The sequence below is a fragment of the Solanum lycopersicum genome, chromosome 12 (assembly GCF_036512215.1).
Source record: "Solanum lycopersicum chromosome 12, SLM_r2.1".
Classification (NCBI taxonomy): domain Eukaryota; kingdom Viridiplantae; phylum Streptophyta; class Magnoliopsida; order Solanales; family Solanaceae; genus Solanum; species Solanum lycopersicum.
Genome location: NC_090811.1, coordinates 15,548,624 through 15,558,034, shown reverse-complemented (window position 1 = coordinate 15,558,034; position 9,411 = coordinate 15,548,624). Strand labels below are relative to the sequence as shown.

The 9,411-nt window shown below is 34.3% G+C and overlaps 1 long non-coding RNA gene across 1 annotated transcript; it reads left to right on the top strand.

The window, feature by feature from the left end:
- Positions 1-210: 210 nt before the first annotated feature.
- Positions 211-2,455, top strand: LOC138340649 (uncharacterized). The gene is made up of 2 exons (XR_011213363.1): positions 211-736; positions 2,267-2,455. It is a non-coding gene; the product is annotated as an uncharacterized lncRNA (long non-coding RNA).
- The last annotated feature ends 6,956 nt before the right edge of the window (positions 2,456-9,411 follow it).

Here is a 9,411-nt window from a genome sequence, read left to right as displayed (position 1 = left end):
TCCAATCATAACCACTATGTCATTTCAATTCTAGCCAATTCAATTACAATTTAGCTATTTCAATCCTCCAACCAATTTGATTTTAATTCTTCATCTTTTAATCTCATCCGTCCATCTTTAAAATAAATCCTAGATCGAATCCAAGCCCTTTATCTTTTATTAAATCAACGGTTGTGATCTCCTAATCTCTTACACCAAAAAGACCCCAAAACCTAAAAATTCAATTCATTCTCCCCCTCTCCCTCTCTCAAAACAGCCGCCCCCTCCTCTCTTCATTCTTTTTCCCTCTCTTCCTCCTGTCGCTCCTCCCCTCTTTTTCTTCCCCCTCTTTTTTTTCTTTTGTTCTTTCTCCCCTTCCCGTCTCTTCTCTTCCCCATCCCTTCCCCTTCCTTCTCTCCATTTTCCAGGCGAGAGCAGTGAACGACTACAAAGCAGCAACACCGGCAACAGCAGCCAGCAGCTGCGACCAGCAGCCCAGCGCCACCCGTCTTTCCTCTCTTTCCGGCCTCTACCTCCCTTCCCCTTCTTTTATCTTTTCTCCTTCTTCTTTTGCAGGAGCAGCAACTGCCTGCCAGCCATAGGCGACCAGCGCAGGCATCAGCGCAGGCGAAGACGACCATCGTCCGGTGAGAAGGGTCACCGAACCACCAGGTAGCAGCTCCGACAACAACTACTCGGCGAAGCCTTGTGGAAAACTCGAGTTGGTCAAAGACGAATCTTCAACAGATCCGTCCAAGTAAGCTTTCTAGTTCAAACTTCTTAGTTTAAATTATGAAATTGTTGATTTTGAGTTTGTTTGCATAAATATCTAAAAAAAAAGTGATGTCTTTGCTCTTGAGTTTGAAGAGTTGTTAAGATATCAATGTTCTTGTTTGAATATATTTCGCCCCATTCTGAATTGGTGTCAATTTGTTCATGAGCTAATCATTAAAATTTTATTATATGATTAAATCAATTTGTCAAGATTTAGTAGTATTCTAAGTACATGCTCACTAATTACCGTTTGCTTAATACAATTTATTTGTGCATGATCGCTTCTTTTAATTTTTGAGATAATTAGCATATCTATGTCATAATTTTGTGTTTGAAATGCTTGATTTGAGAAAATTACTCATAGTAATTAATTGATTATAAAATAGTGATGTGGTAACTTTTCATATTTATGGATGTGGTGATCTGTTTGCATTGTTATTTGGTAGTCTCTAAAAGGCACGATTATCTTCTCCTAAATATAATTGTTTTCACCTATTGTTAATATCAAGTAATTTAGTGTAGTAATGACTTTTAGTTGATTCTCGTAGAAAAATAAAAATATGAAAATTGGCGTATATTATTTTGATTTCTTTTGTAAAAGATTAAATAAATAAGTTGGGTGTATTTCTTGTGATGTGCTTAATTATCTTGCTTACATATTTGGTAAAAATAAATAAACTTACATTTGGTAAAAATAAATAAATAAATCAGAACATATTTTTGGGCCCTTCTCTATTTAAGGAAAATATATTGCTCTTCCTAATTCTTTCTTGCTTAAGTTTAGTAATATTTTTTTTCGATAATCTGATTTGGCTCTTAAAATAAGAATAAGTTTAATTGATCTGTTTTTTCTTATTTTTAAATTTACTGATTTCTTAATTATTTATATATGGTATATTAATATTGTTTTGGCTCCTCTTTATTTAAGGAAATATATATTCTTTTCTTATTTTATTACCTGCTTATAGTTGGTAAAAAATATTTAAATAATTTGGCTGATTTGAATCTTCTTTTGAATTAGGAAATATGATAATTAATTAATTTCCTTTAAATATTTCTTTTCCTTATTTGTTCCTTCCTCTTCTACTATATAAAGAGACCCATTTTAATTCTTTGAGGATTTTCACATCTTTGAGAAGAACTCACATTCTCTCAACTCACACTAACTCTTGCTACAATTTCTCTGATTCTCTCATTGCTCAAACAGACATTCATTCTCTAAATTCATCACACATTCTTATAATACAAGTTGATAATCTTTTCTGCATAATTGATTAGTCCTCTTTATTAATTTTAATTTAATTTTTTTGCATAATAATAATATTTGTGTGTTGAGAAACGATACAACAAGGAAACATCCAAATTAGTTTTATGTTTGATAATATAACTATAGTTATTATTTATCTCTTTTTGTGTGTTATTTACATATATATGAGAGTAATTTGCTACTATAAGTCTACTATATTACAATTATTTATTCATCGTATATGTGTTACATTACCTCTTCTTTCAGGTTTTGAACTTAGAGTTCAAGATGTTGGAGACTTGCCTAGAAGAAACTGTGGACGAAGCCTCGTTCATTTTATTGTTATATATATGTTTACTCGCTTTTTATTTTTACTTGTAATATTTGTACAACTCTTTAACTCTATATATAAAAAAAGAAAATATTTTGGGTGGATCGCCCAAGGGGAGGGGATTACATGCTAGTTTGTTATTTATTTGCAACTCATTTAGAAATCATGCTTATAGGATTTAAATAAAAAGGTTAAATATCATGCTCATAGGATTCAACTAACAAAATCAAGGTTAATTAATTTTAATTATTCTCGCATGTTTCAAAAACTTAAGTTTGGTAGTTCATTAATCAAGTCGTGTTAATTAACTTGTCATGAATATGTGTAAAATCTTGTTTTCTATGTTAATTTTTTCAATTGATTAATAATAAACTAGTCATTATTTTGTGAGCTTTGAATAATATTAATCTTCAACAGGCTTAGTGAATTTTTTTTAAACTTTATGTTTGTTAAAGAGTTTTAAAATAAGTATATTCTAATAACTTTTGCATGTTACAATCAGATTCTAATAAGCTTAGGAGGTTAAATCGATTAGATTTTTATAACGTTTTGTATACTAATAATTTTTTCAACATGCTCATACAAAAATCATGTCCCTAGGATTTAAAGTAACAAGGCAAATGCCACTTAGCCCGTTTAAATCGATTTTCAGCATGTTAAATAATTCAAATAAGTTTTGTTGCATTTTATGCTCATTATCAAATAATTTCTCAATTTTTTTTGTCACTTTGAATCAATCCATCTCTGCATGTATTTCCTAAAATCTATATCCATGTCATATTTTGCCCTTATAATCAATCTTTGTTTTGTTATTGTAACTTTGTATGCTCACACTTAACATGAAAACCTTCACAATTATATGTTGTTTGCAAGTATGTGTAATTAAAATTTAGTGGCCAAATTGAGACTTGTGTTGCTAAAATGACAGTCTTGTTTGATTTGTTTGTTTGACTTGGTGTTTAGGAGGGCCTAATATTCTATTTTGTCTAGACCCATCCTTTAAGAGTCCAATGCCTCTTGGACAATAAAGTTGAGACGATTAGGCACTTTTAGGTACGAAATGATGTGATGCTTGGTTAGGGGTAGCTGTCCCTACGGAGATGATGACATTGACTCAAGCTTGAAAGACAAACTTTGGTTTTGTCTGTCCCTATACGGCATCCTATCGGAAAATAAAAAGGAAGTCGAGTGCTGATCCAAAAAAGTCTCTTAGAGTCTCCCTTCCCTTTTATCCCTTTACTTGTTTGGTTTAAATTATATTTATTTGGGGTAGATTAATATAAAAATAATAAAATTGTTTACTTATTTATTTGTCTCTTTTCTGTCCTCTCGCTTATCTCTTTTTTAATTGTTTAGTATATCTATTTTATTGTTATCACTTAATCTCGCATGTTTAAATATTAATTAAGATAATAATGAGATATTTGATTCAACTTGTTGCTATATCACCTAGTCTCACATGTTAGATTTAAATAAAATAATTTTAATTGTTAATATTTGCCATCACCTAGCCTTTATTAATTAATTGGTCAAAATAATAACATGGTCTCATTTACTACATATCTCTTATCACCTAGCAAGCATGCTACTTAAATAAACTAATAAATGAAGTGGCCTTAATTGCTACTTGTAACCCCCACATAGATTGCATGAGATACGGTCAGGACCCACATTTGTGGACTTCGAGGGATGCCTAACACCTTTTCCTAGAGGTAATTTGAACCCTTACCCTAATCTCTGGCTCGTTAACCTTAGCTAGACTTAGTTAGGTTAGATAGGTGCCATAACGCGCCTTAATTCGTTAGGTGACGACTCCGAACTCAAAATCCCAAAAGAGTTGTTAGGTCATGCACAAAATCCATTTTTACGAGAAAACGGGGTGCGATCGAATGGCGACTCCAATGGGGATATTAAGTTCTTACCATTACGTGTTCCATACTTATTTATGTGGGCTTTACTTTATTTTGGTTATTTCATTATTTGCTAGGTGTTTATCATGTTTAGTTATCATTTTGTTTCCTTATTTACTGTCTTTTTCCATGTCTCATCGCTTCCCTCTTCCTTATTTGTTTATTATCATGTTTCTCCTTTTCCCTTTTCCCTTTCCCTTATCTGCTTAGTTTCATGTTTAATCCCATACCATTTTTCCTTATTTGCGTGATTTTTTTAAGTATATTTATATGTTTACTTTCCTTTATTTGTTTATGCTTATTGTTTTATAAACTGCCTATATGTTACCGCTCTCCAATTTAAATGCTAAGTGTTTATTGCTTTGATAACTGACATTCCGCTCATACTTCCTCCAATTGGAACTCTCTTGCTTTTTTTATTTTGTTCTCGTGATGTTTTGCCTTTGCACCTTTCACAACTTCTCCAATTCTATTCAAATATCCATTATAGAGAGTCGACATATGCGTGGACGTAACTAATAGTTTTACTACCGCAAAATCACGAGCCTCTCGTATAGAATCCCTTTCAAGTCCGTGTCAAGCCAAATCTTAGAAGTCCTTGTTAGGTCATACATGCTGCATAAGCCCTAGGTGGTTTGACCCTTGGTGTCAATCCACATAATTAGTAGCGACCCTTTCGTCTAAAGGGCCCCAATACCCTTTAGACAAATTGAATTCTTATGTGTCAACGTGATCATAATAATTAAATCAAGTCAACGTTGCCAAAATAGAGTTTAGAAGTTGTTATTGTTTTATTTTTCAGAATCATGGATGAGTATGAACCCCCAAACCCTAAAATGGTGACAGAGGTGAGTCAGAGACTTAAGACCTGGTGGATGGATATAAGAGAGATAGGGAAAGGGAGATTCATCAATTGTTGGGTGGCCTCACATTTCTTATTTTTTTCATACCAAACCCTCACCTGACTAGGGCGCTACTAGAGTTTTGGGACCCTGTGAGGAAGGTGTTCAAGTTTACAGATTGCAACTTGACACCAAAAATTGAAGAAATTAGCGATTTCATCGACCTTCCATACAATGAGTGTCAAATGATTGTACCTTATAAGCTATCATATCAAGGGAATTTCTAAAAAGTATGGGATGAAGTCTAATCAAACCTGGACTTCTTTAGACCTTGGGTGGACTCATTTAGACTTCTTATGCTCATGACTCAGCTGAGATGATGGTTACTACATTTATGATTATGATTTTGAGTGCTCCATTGAAGAATGGGAAAGTATCGTCTGGATGCCTTTGCCATCGCCTTATTGGGATCCTTGGTTTTTCCTAAAGCAAGGGGAAGAATCGATACATATCAAAGGTACATGATTTCGAGACCTAGCTCAAAGAGGAGGCGAGCCTAGGAAAACCATAGTGCCCATGATCCTGGCAGAGATAATGAGCATGTGTTGATGGTATAATGTTCTTCGAGGGATGCAACCTTCTACTTCAACTATGGGCTATCGATCACTTCCACAAGCGATCTGACGTGGTAGATACCTATCTTGGTCAAGGCAACAAGATAGATAACCATCCAATAAGGTTGGCATGTTTCACCGCGCCTGTAGGATTTGTGGACTGGCAGATATTTCTGACTGAGCTTGAGAGCCACCGAATTCAGTGGAAGCTTCATTGGTTGTCCACGCCTAATTTCATATTAAGAGGGGACGGCTGATACTTCATTGAGCTTATTGGCTTAAAATGTGTCCAACCATATGCGCCTCTTTGAGTACTTCGCCAATTTGAGCAAACTCAAATTATACCACTCCGATTTGACATGGAGCCATTTAAATATGAGTTTGGACTAGATAAACCACAAGTCCAAAACATACTTCGACGATTGGAGCGTGTGTTGACCATTCCGATTGGTGCACGACAGGCTTTATGCACGCATGAGTATCACATATGGATCTTGATAGAATTCGAAGTCCCAATATCAAGTGGAGAAGGATATCATGGGCTTGCCGATGAAAGGGAAAACATATAGGCATGAAGTGTGTTGAACATGAGACAAGAAGTTCCTCCCATTACAAGAGGTCAATTGGCGCCAAGCTCTTGGAGTTGATACCTCCAAGATTTTAGAATTTAAGATGATTCCTCCCAAGTTATCCCTTTTCCCTTAGTTTATTTCAGTTTCTTTATGATGTATCGTTTGAATTTTATAATAAATGAAAGTTATTTTGTTTTTCTAATCTAAACTCCAAATTGACAAATGAGGCTTGAATTTATTATTGTGCATCACTTATGTGTCGCTTAGGCCTACCTCTAGCTCAACAAGGCTCCTTTGCATTTAGGGCGTTTATCTTTAAAAAATGTGTTTGATATCCTAATTTATGCAATGTTATAACTTGGTCTTTGTTTTGCTTTTATTTTTATTCTTTCCCAATGGTTGATCTGTAGACCATGGTTTACCACACGCGATCAAAGGGTTCACTTCCTTCTTTTCCAACTAAGAATCGCAAAGGAAAAGTGAAAGCGACTAATGCTAAGGTTATGTGCAAAACTATTGAAAAGAAGTGTCTTTTAGATGAGTTGGTATCAAACCTTGAGAAGAAAATAAAGAAGTTAGAAGAAGTGGTGTTGGACATGCGCGAGTGAGCAAAGTTGTTACTCTCCGCCAATCCCACTTTTGAGACAAACATGGATATGTCACCTTTCGCAAGTCAAGTCACTCTCCAAAATAATCCTCCAAATTACTCTACTTCTCAAAGTCATTTAAGCTCCCTTCAAATGCCTCCAAAGACCATCTACTTTCCAAATCACCCATATCCTCCGCAACATTTTGTTTGCATGTGAAATCGGCTTCGAGTTCACGAAGAACTCCTTTCTTCCATAGTATTTGCTGAGAGCCATTAAGGCTCGAATCTTTTATCGAGTTAGTCTATTAAATCGCAGAATAAGTTCCTAAAAGGCGTACATGTCCCGAAGTGGCGGAGATCGAAGTGGAGGAAGTCGAAGAGAGTGGTCTATAGATGCCTAAATTTATTTCTTGAAGTTCTGTATTTTGTTATTTTTGGGCTTAAGCCCTTGTGATTTTTATTATTTATTGTTGTTGTTGGATTTTTAGGACATGTAACATTGAAGTGGGCCAAAACCCAAAACAAAATGGGTCCAAATACCGGTCTAGGCGGACAGAATTCAAATCTGGGCCCAACTGAACTCTCTCCCTCTCTCTTTACTTTACTGCGTATTTATTTGTTAAATATTTGCCGTTAGTTTTAGGGTTAAAGAGTTCAAATCACCAAAAGGCACTATTACGTTTAAATGATTCAAACTAAGTTGATATTCACTAAATGGATTTAAAATAATAAATTTTGCATGTTGGACGCCTCACTTAGATAAATAAGTTGCTTTTCTTCACTCTTTTTAAAGGATTTCAAATGAATTAAAGTAAAGATAAACAAGTTAGTTGTTAGATAATTGCTAGTTAGCAAATATTTTAGGTGCCGTAAAAATCTTCCTAAAATATTAATAGAAACCCCCGACCCCCCTTAAACATTTTTAATCAATTTCCTGTTTTAACCGATTGAAAAACTAAGTTTTCTTGTTTTTCTTTAAAAATTAAGTGGCGACTCTAACAAGTCAAAATAACTCTAAAAATAATAACATTTTTTTCTGTAAATAAAATAGAATTGTGACTCTTCTGTGGATTTAGAGGATAACTTTAAAACTAAACTTATTTGACTATGTGAACTAACCCTGTACTTGTTTCTTTATCGTATTATTAAAATTATTGCACTTTCATGGTATCAACTTCGCCAAACGGCAAAATAGTTTGCAATAGGACAAAGGGATTTACGTGGATTACCATGACTTCCTTCAGAAAACGCACAAGTCTAATTTTTGGAGTAATAAACGAATAGTTGGTTTGCGGTCATTCAACGTCATTTATTAGCTTCACCCCGTTATTTGTCCGACTCGGGTAATCGTCACTTCCAAACCAATTCTAGTTAACCTAAGATGGAGTCAAAATAAATCCAAATATAAGCATTTGCCTAATATTACCCAATACCCAATGTGTGTTGGGACCATTAGAGAGACCACCTTGAGTCTAAAAGGGCCCACGACCTGAACGGGCGATCATATTTTTAAATTTGAAGGATGTATACGTCATCTGAAAAGACATTGTTCCCGGGGTTGGGAGTAGATTATAACTTATTCTAGTCAAAGAAAGAGCTCAAAAGTTACTAGTCGATCCTAAGACGTGGGCACCCGGGGATGAGAAGAAATGAAGAAGAAAGGACCTTCTATGGAGCATAGTTTAGAATCGTACCCCTGCGTGGGACTGATTTTTTTGTATCTCGTTTCCCTAATTGTGTATTCCATTTAGTTTTATTCATAAAATTTGTATAAATTTGAGTTTTGGGGGAAATAGAAATATTTCAAATGACGTATACATCCCTAAAATCATTAGGCCTACCCTTGGCACAAAAGTGTCACCCATCTGTTTAGAACGCGCAATAACTGAATATGTTTTATAACTGTTTGAGTGATTATGTTGCTTCATTTGGAGATATTCTAGCCTACTCATTCTCAAAAAATATATTCTACAACTCCTTAAGCATAAATATCAAGTCATTATCGAAAGTACATCCAAATACTATTCGAGTCTTTCGTTTCCCAATAAAATTCAAACTTTATTTTTCAAAAGTTACTCTCTCATATCAGTAAGGATTCACCATTTCAAGTCAAATCATAAAAAATATATTCAAGTGGGTCGAACTACATAGGACCTGAATTACCTTTTGTGTGATACGTAGGCAACCTTTCAAGGTTCGGTCCCCATTTTTTTGAGAAATTGTATCTTTCCCAAGTACTACAAAGAAATTAGAGTTACATCTCAATCAAAAATAAGAACTAGGACAATTTACTTTGTCTCGACTTAAGTCGACATTTCCGACTCATTAGTCCTAAAATCAAATAGATAAATTTCCGTATATTTAGTCATCTTTCTTCTATATACGTGGGCTAATTTATCTTCAAATGAAATAACTCTTATGTGTTTACAATAATGTGTATCATATTTTGTATTAATTATCATCAACACAAACTAACACATTTGTCTGTGAGTTGTTTTTCTTTGTTAGGCACTCAAAAACTGATCCGTGCTAAGAAAATAACTGAACATCTATA